Raw genomic sequence first — 15,180 nt, 5'->3', positions numbered from 1 at the left:
CCTTGCCTCAAAATATCCCATTCGTCTGTGCCATGATGGAGCTCTGTCTCCAAGTACCAATTCATAGGTATTACATCCAAGGTGTGACAGAATAGATGCACCCACTCTAGTTGTGGTTCCATAAGCATCGTCCATTTGGCTAAGTGATCGAGCGGATCATTTCTTCCGTCGTATTTCTCTGCCAATCATACTTTTGGGCGACCAAACTGCACCCTCACCATTCTTCTAAATTTGCGCCATCCATCGAAGTTGTCTTTATGTGCACCCACCATCTTGTAGGCGTAGCACCAAGTCCAAGGCTTGGAAGTGATGCTTCTTCGACACTTCCCTTTCAAATGCATCCAAAAACTTATCAATTCAGTTAACCCATCATAATAAGGCAGAATTCTTACCTCTGACGATACACAGTGCAACGATTTGGTCACCATGTTACATCGTAGCATAGATACTTCATGCAATCTATTCTACCCGTGTTCCAATTATTCGTCTGAATCTGATGTGCAAGAGCTCTCACGGTCCCATGGAAGACGTCCATCAGCTATTCGATTGACCCAATCTTGATCTCGTGCCATTATCTTATAAATCTGGTCCAAATCATCGTCACTTTCGTAATTGCAGACTGGCTCAATGTAGCGTGGTCCTTCTGCAGGGTCCTATTAACCCTTGAGGTGAAGTGCTACTATTTTTAGCGAAAATGTCCCCTGTTTTAGCTCCGACGGCCACATCTCCTCTTGCTCCGCTTTGGCCATAAGCTAGACTTCCAAAATATTACAGTTGCATCTATAATTGCATCGGGTCCTGATCCAAATGGATCCAAATATGCTCTCTAAGTCTTCAAAATCTCCTAAAAGGTCAAAACCATCACAAAAGGAGAAGTTTTGGAAAAGGCAGATAACACTATCGGGACCCAAAAACACCAAGAAATAGTGAAAACCGAGTTATAAGTAGAGTAAAAAATGAATGCACAGTAGCTGTCAGATCTGGTCGATCAATGTTCTAGATCTGATCGGCAAATTGCAATCGATAGTGGTAAAGGGAGGCTATCGACAAATGCAAAGGAGCACTTACAATGGCTCGGGGTATGAGTGATATGCGATTGCGATCAATCGCATCAAAACATTTCCATGGAGCAGGGCCAATAATAACCATAGCTGCGATAGTCGGACCCAACAGAATTATAAATGATATTATATATATTTTGAGTTTCGGAAAATAGGTTTTTCCTATGTATTTTCGCGTTTCCGCCAAAAGGATGAATTACAAAGGATATGCGATATGTGACCTATCGATATCGGTGATCAGCAATCGTTGGGGGGGAGCAGAAAATCATATACAAAGGAGAATTACAACTTGTGATAGCGATAGAAGGCGGACCTGATGGGTTCCAAAAGTAGAATTAATAATATTTCAAATCCGTCATAAGCCATTTTTGTGGTATTTTCATAGTTTTAAGGTATTTCTAAAATACAAAGGGACATGCCTTTTGTGACATGTGATAACGATTTAAAGGCAGACCTGATAGGAGAATAGGGTGTAGTTATGAAGATTTGAAGTCCAGAGGAACAGTGTTTTGGCAAATTTTCTTAGTTTTGAATGCATTTCTTTGTGTTAACAGAAAGTGGCCGTTTCAGGATTTCAAAGGCCCGATGCACTCATTTGTGGCAAGATAGGTGGCCACCTCCCCTTAAGGTGTTATGCAATGATTATCTAATGCTAGAAGAGGGATTTGAGTGGACAAAGGCCGAGAGGCCAGGAGATAGATGGCCGTAAGAGGAAAAAGCCAAAACACGATGAAGCCGAACCAACAGAAGTGATCATGGTGCATCGCTGGCACGAGCGAGGCACCTGACAGCGTGACAAATTTAACAGAATCTGGTTACTATGTTGTTTTAAAAAGAGACCTCTGGCTCATGTCTGTCTAATCATGGCATCAAGCAGTTAGAAGCCAGAGGGGATAGATTAAGACACCTCAAGCCTCAGAGAACCCGAGAGCATTTTAAAAAGCCTATAAATGGCTGAAAGTTAGAAGTATCAAGGGTTCAACTTTTGGAGACTATGGAGACTCCGTTCCTCAATGTCTCATCTTCATTCCAGTAATACAAGCTTCTTTTGCTGTTACATGTTCAATTACCATCTTCTCCTCTATTCTAAGCTTGCACTTGAATAGGTTATTCATGTTTTCTTTTTTGTCTAATGCCAGATAACTGCCATCTTATCTCTGCGTTGATAAATTATATTTGCAAGTTTCATTTACTTTCTATAGCTGGCCATTCATATGTGTTTATGTATGCATCTGCTGGTACAGTCGGGATTCTCCATCTATTCACTGAATCTATAAACTATTGAGCATTAGAGGTCTAAAGCCTTGTCAAGCTGAGGGTGTTCATGCATGTTTTGAGTGAAAATAGAGTTGAAACTGTCATCTGACTTGACCCAAACCCCAATCCATTCCAATAGTTCATAGAACGATATTGAATATTTATATGTTTCTAGGCATCTCCGAGCTACAACCTAGGAGAGCTTGCTAGAGTGCTAACATAATTGGCACCATTTCCGGGGAGAGGAGACTGAAGCTTAGATTCCCTGGGGGATGACATAGATCCAACTTTGATGATAGACAAATTCTGGACACTTTTTTTATTGTAATCCTCTATCTGGTGACTCTACTAGAGGACGAACCTCTTGGTGACTCCACTTCATAGTTCTAGCTCAGTTTGTGAGGCATACTTGGAGAAATTCTCAGAAGCCACAAGCTGAACCAGTATCTGGCCTTGAAAAAATCATCAAAGAAAGAAAGGCATTGCAGAAAGGAGCATCAGGTTCAGGTAGCTCTAAACAATATTCTATATCTCTTCAAGAAAATCATGTAATAGAACAAATACATGTTGAGAGTATAACATCTAATACTAGCAGTGAAGAAAAATTCTTAGAGATTCATAGAGCTCCTTATTCTTTAGGTTCTTCTTTCATTGTATGCAAAAATTTAGCCTCTCCTCCTATCCATCATACTCCTTTAGTCATATCAGTCACTCCTCGGCCCTCTGTCATTTAGACTTCCAGTACCCTTATAGCAACCATAGCTTTGGCAGGTCCACAAGCACCTACCAAAATGGAAATAATCATAGTTGCTAGGTATGGACCTCTATTACTGCCCACTCCTTTGAATTCCATGCATACTGGAGAATATCAAATGTATATGCCTAAGTTCACTGGGACTGAAGGTGTTTCAGCCGAGGAACATCTTGAATCATTCTATAGCTATGCTGGTAACCTGGACATTAGTGAAGATGATGTATGGATGAGAGTCTTTATCCAAAGTCTAGATGGAGAGGCTAGAAAATGGTTCAGATAACTGACCCCAAGTTTTATAGCAGATATTGAGGCTTTAGATGATGCATTCCTAAAGCATTGGGAGGATAAGAAATATCTGCTCTACTACCACACCGAGTTTGGGAACTTAAAAAGGGAAAATTGTGAGTTGTTGTCTGATTTTAATAAGAGGTTTAACCGCATGTACAGCAAGATACTAGCTGAAGTAAAACCCACCACTACCTCTGCTAAACTCATCTATGCCAGCACATTTTATTTTGACTTTTGTCTACTATTGAGGGAGAGACGATGTGCTACCTTGGCTGATATGTAGGATGCAACCTTGGAAGTAGAATCAAACATCATGGCCGCAGAAAAGATCAAGGGGAATTTTGATAGAAGGAGATAGAGGGGCGAATCTTCATCATCTTCAGATCCCAAGATAGATAAAATGACCAAGATGATAAGGTCATTAGCCTCTGAAATCTCCAAATTAAAGGTTGAACAACACCCTAGGAAAGGAATAGTTCCTAACACCTTTGCTCCTAGAAATCCAAATCCATATAGAAGAGCTAATGAGCAGTTGAGATTCTACAAAGAAGCAAAGATGCCAATGAAGACCAAAGGGTAAAGACCCCTTTCCAAAATGTAGAAATGGAAGAAGAATATTTTCAAGAAGATGATGAGATCCATTGTCTGGAAGACAAAGGCAGTGCTTCCTTTTTGACCTCAACTACCTATGAAAAGTCATTATTCAATGGCTAGATCAGCGAAGAGTGGGATGGTGGAGCTGTTCTGAAAACTGATGATCAATGCAGATATGATCTGAGGTTGCAGATGAATAATTCCAAGGAAACTCCTGTTCAGAGAGCTGATGTCCCTGCAATACAGCAAGCTAGTAAGAAGAAACAATCGATAGTTGATCCCATCATTCTCAAAGCTCCAACTCACAAGGTAAGAGGCCTTTACAAGTCTCTTTCTCCTTTCAGTTTTGAATCAGAAATTCAGAAGCTAAGCATACCTATACCTCTGATTTAACTAGTGAAAAATGAGTCCTTGAAGAGATCTATCCTCAAGGCCCTTGAGCCTAAAGCCACCCAAGCCTCCACTGACTATGTAAATCTGCAAGACAACAAACCAGTTGTTGTTCTCAACCCAATGATTGAAAATTTTGATGACAACTCCCCATCCTTCTATGTCTCTTTGACTATTCATGACAAAATCCTTCACAATTGCCTTTTGGACACAAGAGCCAACCATAATCTAATGCCCGAGGCTATCATGGATGAGTTGGGTCTTGACATTACCAAGTCTTATCATGACCTGTTTTCTTTTGACTCTAGAAAAGTGAAATGTTTGGGATTAATCAAAGACCTAGCCATCACCTTGTCTCAGCTGCCCATGAAGAGCATGATTATGGATATTGTGGTAGCAGATGTACCCCCCAAGTTTGCCATGTTGCTCTCCAGAGGTTGAATCAAGAGATTAGGTGGAACTTTGCAAAATGATCTGTCTTATGTTACTATCCCAGTTTTTGGAGGTGAGAATAGGAGATTATACAGAGAAGCTCAGTTGGCTTATATCATCAGTGATGAAAGAAATCCCACTAATCATCCCATCTATGCTGTCGACACTGATTTTGGAGCCTGTATTCTTCAAATTAAAGAATCCTAGTTGGCCTCCATGTAGCTTAAGAAACCGATTTTCCAGATCACAGAGGAAGAAGGCTCACAAATTTGGGACATGTTCTTTGATGGAGCTTGCTCTAAGGAAGCTGCAGGGGTAGGTGTAGTCCTTGTGTCCCCCACACAAGAATTCATTCATTTATCTTTCAAGTTAACTTTTTAGGTCACAGATAACATAGCAGAGTACGGAGCCTTCATATTGGGCTTAAACGCTGCTAAAGAAATGGGCATCAAAGGTCTTAAGGTGTTTGGAGATGCAGACCTTATCATTTAGCAGGTGAACAAAACTTTCCAAGAAAAGCATCCAAGGCTGAAGGCATACAGAGATGAGGTATGGAAGCTCATGGATTCTTTTAATAGTTTAAAGATTTCTTACATCCTTAGAATGAAGAACTAGCTTGTTGATTCCCTTGTTGTGTCTACTAGCACATTTATTCCTCCTTTGCCTCCTAAATTGACTTATGAAGTTCAGGTGAAATATAGACCATCTCTGCCTAACAATGTCAAATAATGGAAAGTTTTTGAAGATGATGATGAAATTAATAAGTTTTTACAAGTCATTGACAAATTTTCTTAAATGCATATTGACCAAGAAAACGAATCCATTAAAGAATGCAACCAGTCCCAGCTAAAGGACGAGATTGGTCAGGACAGCATTGTTCAGCTGCCTAGTAACCATATACCCAAAGGATTGGTGCCCCTAGAGAAGCCATTTGATCATATCGATGTACCTTATAACCCTGCCCAAAAAGAAAATGAGTCTGCTATTCATAAACATAATGTAGGGAGTCCTGTTAGCACCCAGGTTGTTCCCTATGACTCCCAAGGGAATACGGCCGGGGTAACCACTAACCAATCTTTGGGTTACAGTTCCTAGCCTAACTGCAACCAGAGAGGGCTCTCTCTTTATGATTTGTCTCTATTATGATGGTGTTTTAGGCTAGCTATTATGCTCAGGCTTTGTTTTGTGTTTGGTTGAAGGATTTCTTTCAGGTCTTATGAGGCAGTGTTTAGACAGTATAATACCATTGGGCAATGGAGTCTGGAGTTGTGAAATGATCTGATATGCTGGTTTGGTGTTGTTCTAACTGCAGGGCCTATTGAGTATTTTAAACAGACAAACTAGATCAAATGGTGATGTATGTCGATCAACAGAAAGCAATTAAGAATTTCCTATTGAGCTGGTGGGTGAAGGTGAGCACACTGCACAGGAGCAAAACTTTGAATTCCTGTGACAAAGGTCACTGTGATAGATGTATTCTGAAAGTGCAGCATTTAAGAATTACACTTAACTAGATTACAGCTGAAGAAAACATTGATAAACAACGCAGATTGAACTCAGGTTACTCAGTGAATAAATCCTGAAAGCTATTCTTTTTCCTTGTTGCTTAGTATTGAAAACAGATAACATATACGGATTTTAACAAAAACAGCTAATTAACAGAGAGAGATACAGAGACTTATTGTATGATGAAATACACAGGGATCCAGTAGTTATCAACAGCCACCAGAACGCATCCAACACCTCAGAAATCCAAGAAATTCCATTGCTTTGCTCTATTAACTTCTGAAAAGGATTACAGCATAAGAACTTCTTCAGGAGAAATCAACAACAACCCTTGCAATCTTATGCCAAGGGGACTTTATAGAAATGCGTATACAAAATATCTCAGGCATTGAGTCATCTGAGAGAAAAAATATCTACATTGTTACGTTCAGAAAGTAGGCAAGGAGTTATTACAATCTTAAATGCAGCGTAAATGCCCTTTATGTCTGTCAGAGGATTGTTTTGACTTTTGAGTGTCACTGAGTCGGTTGCATTACTCTGTTTTAATTCCGGAGATACGCATTTACTTTTGGCTGCGCAGTGCGTTCTTGGGTCTGCCAGCTGTGGTTCTCTTTTTCTGCTTTGTTGGCCGCTACATCTGTTGAGTTGGCTCAGCTTTGATTTATGCTGCATGCTGACTTTGCTGAACTGTGCTTTTTACAAAAAATTGTAATAAAACAGAGATTTGGTGAATGCCTTACTGATTACAAAATTCTGTGTATTGCATCTATCCACCATTCCTGTGTAGGGAGCTGATGCTTGAGGATGGCCTCCATTGTCTCTTCAGCTTCTGTATATTTGAAAAAAGTTGGGGCTACATCAAACAAGTGATTAATTTCATTCATTATAAAAAGTAGATTTTCTATCTTACTATAGAAAATCTGTCCTGTAATAGGCCCTGTGTCTTCTGAAGTGCTGGCCTTCTCATTGACCTGTGCTGAGGCAAAAACATTTACTCTTTTAGCATACTGTTCATGGGTGAATAATTTCCCTCCGCTGTTCAGTAAGCTAGGGAGTCCTCTACTCTGCAACACCTGAAATTTCTCCATGAACTTATTTACCTCTGTCTGCATATCCTGGGTTCTCCTGTCCAATGTCTGCACTAGATTTCTAAGAGTAAGAACCCTCTTGATCATTTGAATGGTCTCAGTTCTATTTGTGATTCCAATGGTGGCTAACTGAGAACTTGTTTTGTGGTTAAGCACATTGATCATTCTTGTAGCAACTTCAGGCATATTTCCTAATAAGGCCCTTGATGTTCGGATTTCCTTCTGTGCCTTTGGGATGAGCTCTAGTTGCTCATGGATTGTCTCGATATATGGCCATTGGTTGTTGATGGATTGACCAATATTGGACCATATCATTGCTCTGATCTCATATATGATTTTATCTAGCTTGAGCTCATTCTCAAGCTCTTTGATCCTGTCTTTAAGGGCCTTGATTTCCCTGGCCTTTTCTCCCACCTCTCTTTTTGTCTTATCATGCCTTTCATTTACCTTGGCCAGCTTTTCCTTAGTTTCATTCAGCTCTGTCATCTGGGCTTCCAAAATTTGTATTTCATTCTTTAGCTTCTGCATATCTAGGCTCTGATCTGTGCTGATGGGTGCTGCTGAAGTAGATGTGGCTGTTTGTTCAGCCTGCTGAGGTGGAGGCACAGTAGTAGGAACAGTCTCCTCAAGATTGATGACTTGAGGAGGGGGCTGAGATGTCTGCCCTTCTTGTGCTTGTTTTGATGATGCTTGTAGAGGTGCTTGTGTAGCTTCATATTGCCCCAATTTTTCTTGTGCCTTCACAAGCTCTTTGTAAATGGAAACTAGCAGGGCAGTAGAATCCTGCTCATACCTTTGCTTTGCTACCTCATCAGTCTGTGGATGGATAGTGGCTGGAATTTTGATCTTCTTTCTTAGTGCAGCCATGTCAGCATCTCTAAGTTTCAGGATCTCTTGTATCCCTTTGATGTCATTAGGATTGTGCCCAATTTCTACAATGATTTCCTCCAGGGCTCTTATCCTGTTGTCTTTGGCCTGAGAAGAGGCCCTCTCCAGTTCTAGCTGGGAAGCTGTGGCATTCAGACTGCTTGTTAATTTGTAATTATCCAAAGTCTTGTCGGCCAATGAAGCATACACCATTTCGCCAGTTTGCTTATGCAGCTCAATTTTGTCCATAGGGTGTATGTCCTTGGCGAGGACCTCTAGGTTAGTCCTAAGATAGTCAGCAGTGGATTGTGGCTGGAGTGCCGTAGGCATAAAGTGACTCATTATCATTTTTCCTTCACTTACATCAAAAGCAGACATAAGTCTCTGCTGATTGGAAGGAGCCATGTTTAGCAGGTGATTGTACAGTTGTACTTTGATAGGATCACTCCTCCTCTTGATGTCTATAAATTGCTGCTTGATGCTTACTTGTCCCTCTTTCTGCTGGCTGGAGGAGCTGACCTCCCCTCCCATGGTCCTGTCCTGTTCCTGCTGGAAGGAACTTGCTGAAGCTTCTCTGCTGGGTGGGCCCATGCCCAATGCCTCTCTTATTGCTATATCCTCCTCTGGAAAATCATTGAGTCTCTGCCTTTTCTCTCCCTGGTCTATAGAGGATGTCAGGGGAGTCTCTCTGTCTCTTTTTCTAAAGACAAATGTATCCTCCTTTTGAGGGGTTTGGAGGACCGAGGCATCAAAGGTGGTGTCTTGTCTTGTAGGCACCGTTTTTTCAGTGGTCTGAGGAGTCTCCACTGTTTCCTTTTGCTGGGCAGACTGCTCCTGCCTTTGTTCTTCTTGATGTTGTTGCTCTTGCTGTTCTGGTTCTTCTTGCTGCCCTTGCTGCAGCCCTTCTGCTTGCTGCTGTTGTTTTTGTTGCTGTTCCTGCTCCATCTCTTTGCCTTTGCCCTTTTCTGAGATGTTTTCACCAGTTCTTGTAGCTTGATGTTGGGCAGTTGAGGAAGACGCTACTGCTCCAATTTGTGTGCTTGGCAGTGAGGTGACCTGTGAATAAAACTCAAGGTCAGCCATCTTCTTAAGGTTTCTTAGAGCTCTTTGATTAAGCTCTTCTTGGGTCACATTTTCTTCTAAAGTTCCTCTTCTCCACTTGCTTTGGTTGGCATATTTTTCTAAGTGAGGAAGGCTATAATGACCATAAGCAGATAATTTGTATTTGAGCCTCCTCATTGTAATGAAGTTGTTGGGGTCATAGGGTTTCCATATGAAGCTGTATTTGAGACCAAGGCCCACAAGCATTCTATCTGCCTCTCTCCACCCTTCATCCCTTTCATTGAGAAAGAAATGGCCAAGTTGATTTCTGACTTTTAACTGTGCCTTCTTACCTTTTCCTGAAAAGTGGAGCATATCCACATAACCAAACTGCCTGAAGTATTCCAAGGCAAGTAGCCTCATAGGCACAAATTTAGGTAGTTTAAATGGGGGCAACTCACACCCATATAGTCTGATAACGGTGTGGTGTTGGTAGAAATACCAATCCCCAATACTGTATGCTTTTGATAAATGCAGGAGTCTTTTCATTTCGTCTGTCAATCTGGGAGGAGGTGAACCCAACAGTAGAGTCAAGGCTGGATGGATGAAAAGATCAATAAATTCGCAGTAGGTGTATGGAGAACAGCTTACTATGTGAAAAACGGATGTCCAATACACTACTGATCTCAGATTGCCCTGTGCATCTACTCTCTTCTTTGGGAAGGAGAACTTATCATGCCGGAAGTATAGGAGCAGATGATATAGGTAAGAGGTGTATTTAAATACCCTTTCTCTTGACAGATTCATCAACTGCTCATGCATCTTATCTGATATGTATGTGGCATAATCATAGTAGATTGGTTTCTTTCCTGGGGAAAACATAAGCATCATTTGTAGAACAGTTTCATCCACATACTCCACTGAATCATATCCCAAGATGGGACTGATCATGTCTGCAAGGTCTAAGCCCAACTGGTTAAGGTAGGCAAAATTGATGGGAGGAGTTTGCACAGTATCAGCTTTGATGAAAATCTGATTAAGCTTTGTGATTTGTGCCTCTGTTATCCTGGCTCCCTGTACTATTAAATCAGCTAATGATAGAGGGACCAGCTTTTGATCTGTCTTGAACTGCAACATCTCCCTGATGGCTTCAGGGGTAATGAGGAACAGAATTGAGCCTGAAGAGTCCAGCACTGCCCTCTGGGATGCATCATAGTAGTCAGCAACTAAGTGGACAAGCTCAGGGAATTGATTAACCTGAGGAAGCTTGAATATTGGGAGAAATGAATCCCAAATTCCCAGGATGTCTGTCCCCCTCTCATGTTTGATCTTTATTTCATTTAGGATTTGTAAATGGAACCTGCTTTTGCTCAACATTTCCTCTGATATCTTGTAGTCCAAGTCTACTAATGCTCTTGTGTCCAATGTTCTATTAGGGGCATTCAGGGGAGCTACATTGAGGGCTATAGGAGCTACAGGGGGGTCCATTGTTCTCCTTTAGGATTTCTGTTTCTTCAAGGACTGTGTTACTATGCAGAGTAACACAACCAGAGTTCTCTTTGCAAAGAATGAAAATGTCTGAGGAAAAGGGTGAATGCAGAGTCTACAGCAGTTTAAATACTATTTATAGCAACTAGGACCAATGTTTGGCTTTTCCTTATCTCTCTCAATGGTGAAATTTGGTTTAAATGAGCCTGCCGCGATTGCGCAGACAGAACCTAGTTTTTTAACAGAATGTAGGTAGAACAAAGCTCGGCTGGTGTTTTTCGAGGTGGTAGTTGGAAATTAAAAGCTATGCAGAGGAATCCAGTGGTGAATTCATAAGTTTTAACGTTCTTTAAGCCTTCGGAGTGATTTATAGAGAATTGCAGGCGCACAGAGGACAAATGATGAAGAATACCTGGTAAAAAAGTGAGCAAAGGATGTATATGCAGGTTGGACTCGTACGCTGGAGGTCTCCTGGTCGATTTAGCAGGTTGACAGCAAGCTCGGACGTGAACGCATGCAGCAGCAAGAACGGAAAAATGAATGAAAAGAACGTAAAAATGTGATTTTTGGCCATAATATAGACTTTTAGCAATTTGGCGCCTTTTTGTGATGACGTCAGCATGACGTCAAGTCCAACCCACCCAAAGTACATAAATCTATCCACTCACTTGTCTTTTGCCCAAAGTTCTAAGTATTGCACCCTGATGAAACAATTTGCTGATAATTTTTCTTGGGAGTACAGTGAGATTAAGACCTATGACACTATCAGGACCCAAAAACACCAAGAAACAGTGAAAACCGAGCTATCGGCGGAGTCAATAGTGAATGCACAGTAGACATCAGATCTGGCCGATCAATGGTCTAGATCTGATTGGCAAATCGCAATCGGCAATGGTAAAGGGAGGCTATCAGCAAATGCAAAGGAGCGCTTAGAATGGCCTAGGGTATGAGCTATATGCGATTACGATCAACCGCATCGAAACATTTCCATGGAGCAGGGCCAATAATAACCATAGCTGCGATAGCCAGACCCGACGGAATTATAAATGATATTATATATTTTGAGTTCCAAAAAACAGGGTTTTCCTATGTATTTTTGCGTTTCCGCCAAAAGGATGAATTACAAAGGAGATGTGATATGCGACCTATTGATATCAGTGATTAGCAATCGCTGGGAGGAGCGGAAAATCATATAAAAAGGAGCATTGTGACATGCGATAGCGATAGAAGGAGGACCCAATGGGGTCCAAAAGCAGAATTAATAATATTTCAAATCCGTCATAAGCCATTTTTGTGGTATTTTCATAATTTTAAGGTATTTCTAAAATACAAAGGGACAGGCCATTTTTGACATGTGATAATGATTTAAAAGCAGACTCGATAGGAGAATAGGGTGCAGTTATGAATATTTGAAGTTTGGAGGAATAGTGTTTTGGCGGATTTTCTCAGTTTTGAATGCATTTCTTTGTGTTAACAAAAAGCGGTCATTTCAGGATTTTGAAGGCCTGATGCACTCATTCGTGGTAGGATAGGTGGCCACCTCCCCTTAAGATGTTATCCAATGATTATTTAATGGTAAAAGATGGATTTGAGTGGATAGAGGCTGGGAGACAGATGGTCAGAAGAGGAAAAAGCCACAACACGATGCAGCTGAACTAATAGAAGTGATCATGGAGCATCGCTGGCACGAGCGAGCTACCTAACAGCACGGTGAATTAAATAGAATCTGGTTACTATGTTGTTTGAAAAAGAGACCTCTGGCTCATGTCTGTCTAATCATGGCATCAAGCAGTTAGAAGCCAGAGGGGATAGATTAAGACACGTCGACCCTCAAGGAGCCTGAGAGCACTGTAAAAAGCCTATAAATGGCTTAAAGTTAGAAGTATCTAGGGTTCAACTTTTGGAGACTGTGGAGACTCTGTTCCTCAGCATCTCATCTTCATTCCAGTAATACAAGCTTATTTTGCTATTACATGTTCAATTGCCATCTTCTCCTATGTTCTAAGCTTGCACTTGAATAGGTTATTCATGTTTTCTTCTGTGTCTAATGCCAGATAACTGTCATCTTATCTTTGTGTTGACAAATTAGATTTGCAAGTTTCATTTACTTTTGGTAGCTAGCCATTCATATGTGTTTATGTATGCATCTGTTGGTATAGTTAGGATTATCCATCTATTCATTGAATCTATAAACTATTGAGCATTACTGGTCTAAAGCCTTGTTAAGCTAAGGGTGTTCATGCATGTTTTGATTGAAAATAGAGTTGAAACAGTCATTTGACTTGATCCAATCCCCAATCTATTCCAATAGTTCAGAGAACGATATTGAAGATTTATATGTTTCTAGGCATCTCTAAGCTACAACCTAGGAGAGCTTCCTAAATTAAATTCGTTACTTTAGGAGAGCTTCCTAAAGTAAATTCGTTACTCCACCGAACTAAATCCACATTCGGCCGAACTTGGGTTTGTCATTTCTGCCTGTTAAAATAAATGGAAAAATAATTTAGCTGAATCAATTTAAAAGTTTAGCCGATTTAGTTTTAAAAGTTCGGCCGAAAATCTGTCAATATTTTCCATCAGCCACAAAAATGGAACGATGCGACCCTCCAAAAAAACGTTCCGTCCAAACGATATAAATAAATGGAGCTGAAACATTATTTTCACAGTCTTTCCTCATTTGGATTGGACTTTTAAACTAAATCTTATGAGCTGAATTTTTAAAGGAAATTTTTTGGACTTATTTTTTAAAGTAAGTATTTTGGGAAGAATTTTTAAAGTGAGATTTTTTAGCTTAATTTTTAAAGTCTTTTGTGATGAATTTTTTAAGTGGGTTTTTTGGGCTTAATTTTTAAAGTAAGTCTTTTGGGTTGAATTTTTAAAGTGAGTTTTTTGTGCTGAATTTTTAAAATGAGTTTTTTATAGAGTAAAATTTTTGGCTAAATTTTTAAAGTGAGTTTTATTTAATGTAAGTCTTTTGTGCTAAATTTTTAAAGTGAGTTTTTTAGTCTAAATTTTGAAAGTGATTTTTTTTTGCAGGATTTTGAAATTGACTTTTTTGGGTTGGATTTCAAAAATCTACATAGATTGAATTATCATGGGAAATTGAAGAAATTCTAAGAGAAAATATGATAGAATAAGAGACATTGAGGCTAGTAGAGAATACGAGATAAACTATTACAAAAGAAAGAAGGACGAACACTTAAATATTGAAAGGGAAAATCAATCTCAACTAGAAGTTGAAGCAGGTATGTAATTGTAAATATTAGGTATTTAGGTATGCATTAGGTATTTATCTGGTTCTGTTCGGTAAGATCCTCCTTCAATCTATCACTCAAAATTATGTCCTGAAGATGGATCCCCTTTGGGATTCAAAACATTAACAAGATGCACATAATATTGTGGTGATCCAAATCACAGTTTTCCAAAAGACAACCACAAAAGCTTAAAATCTATTATAAATTATATTTAAAATTTAACTAGTGCATTGTGAAATTTAATTTTTATTTGATGAACTAATTTGAAAAATATTTTGCAATGTGAATAGAGAGAGATATTTGTTGAGAATGCAACAAGATGATGGAGCTTAGTGGAAAGAAGTCGCCTTCACTAAGTGGGCCCGCAGGCTATTTTTGGCGCAAAGTCTATTTGTAGACTATGTCTATTTTTAGACATATGGATCATGGTCTATGAGTTGCAGGATGCTATTTGTGGATGATTGGTCATGTTGGTAAAAATATATGGACTTCTATTTTTAGACATATGGGCAGGTTTCTATTTTTAGACTACCAGGCTAAAAATAGAACAGTCGAATATTATTGTCTCATAATAATATTTGGACTATAAACATTATCTTATCCTCTTGGAGCACTTCAGTTTGAGCTACAGATGTGGCACATGCAGCTGTTAGAAGGAAATACGCTTTTCTTGTGGGTCAGTTGAGCTATTGCATGTAGGACTTCAGTTAGAACTCATGTGGTTGAGTTTGGTGGAGTTGATTGTGGAATTGATGGAGTTGTGTTCAGTTTGACTTGATTGAACTAGTTGTATTTTAGTCTAACTAAAGAATACACTAGTGATGAGTTGTGTGAATTAAATTATTAATTAATTCATTAATTATTAACTCATAAAGCAACTGAAGAATACATCAGCTAACTCAGTGTATGTACAGTTCAGTGGAGACAGGTGTCGGAGGTTGAGATTGCTATCAGTTGTGACTATAGTTGTGACTATAGTTGTGCATGAGATTTGCACATGCATGGATGGAGATTTCCCATGAGGCTTGCGTAGTATAACCAAAAGGAATTTGATTTCATAGAGTGATTGATTCTCTTGCAGGATTGCGCAGTGGAGGCAGGCAAACAGTGGAGGAGATTTGAGGCTTCAGATCTGAGCTAGTTTGTGTGTAACAGGTGGA

The sequence above is a fragment of the Pinus tabuliformis genome, chromosome 4_1 (assembly GCF_031772625.1).
Source record: "Pinus tabuliformis cultivar Carrire ecotype Pingquan chromosome 4_1, CPIR1, whole genome shotgun sequence".
NCBI classification, from domain to species: Eukaryota; Viridiplantae; Streptophyta; class Pinopsida; order Pinales; family Pinaceae; genus Pinus; species Pinus tabuliformis.
This window is presented reverse-complemented; position numbering follows the sequence as displayed.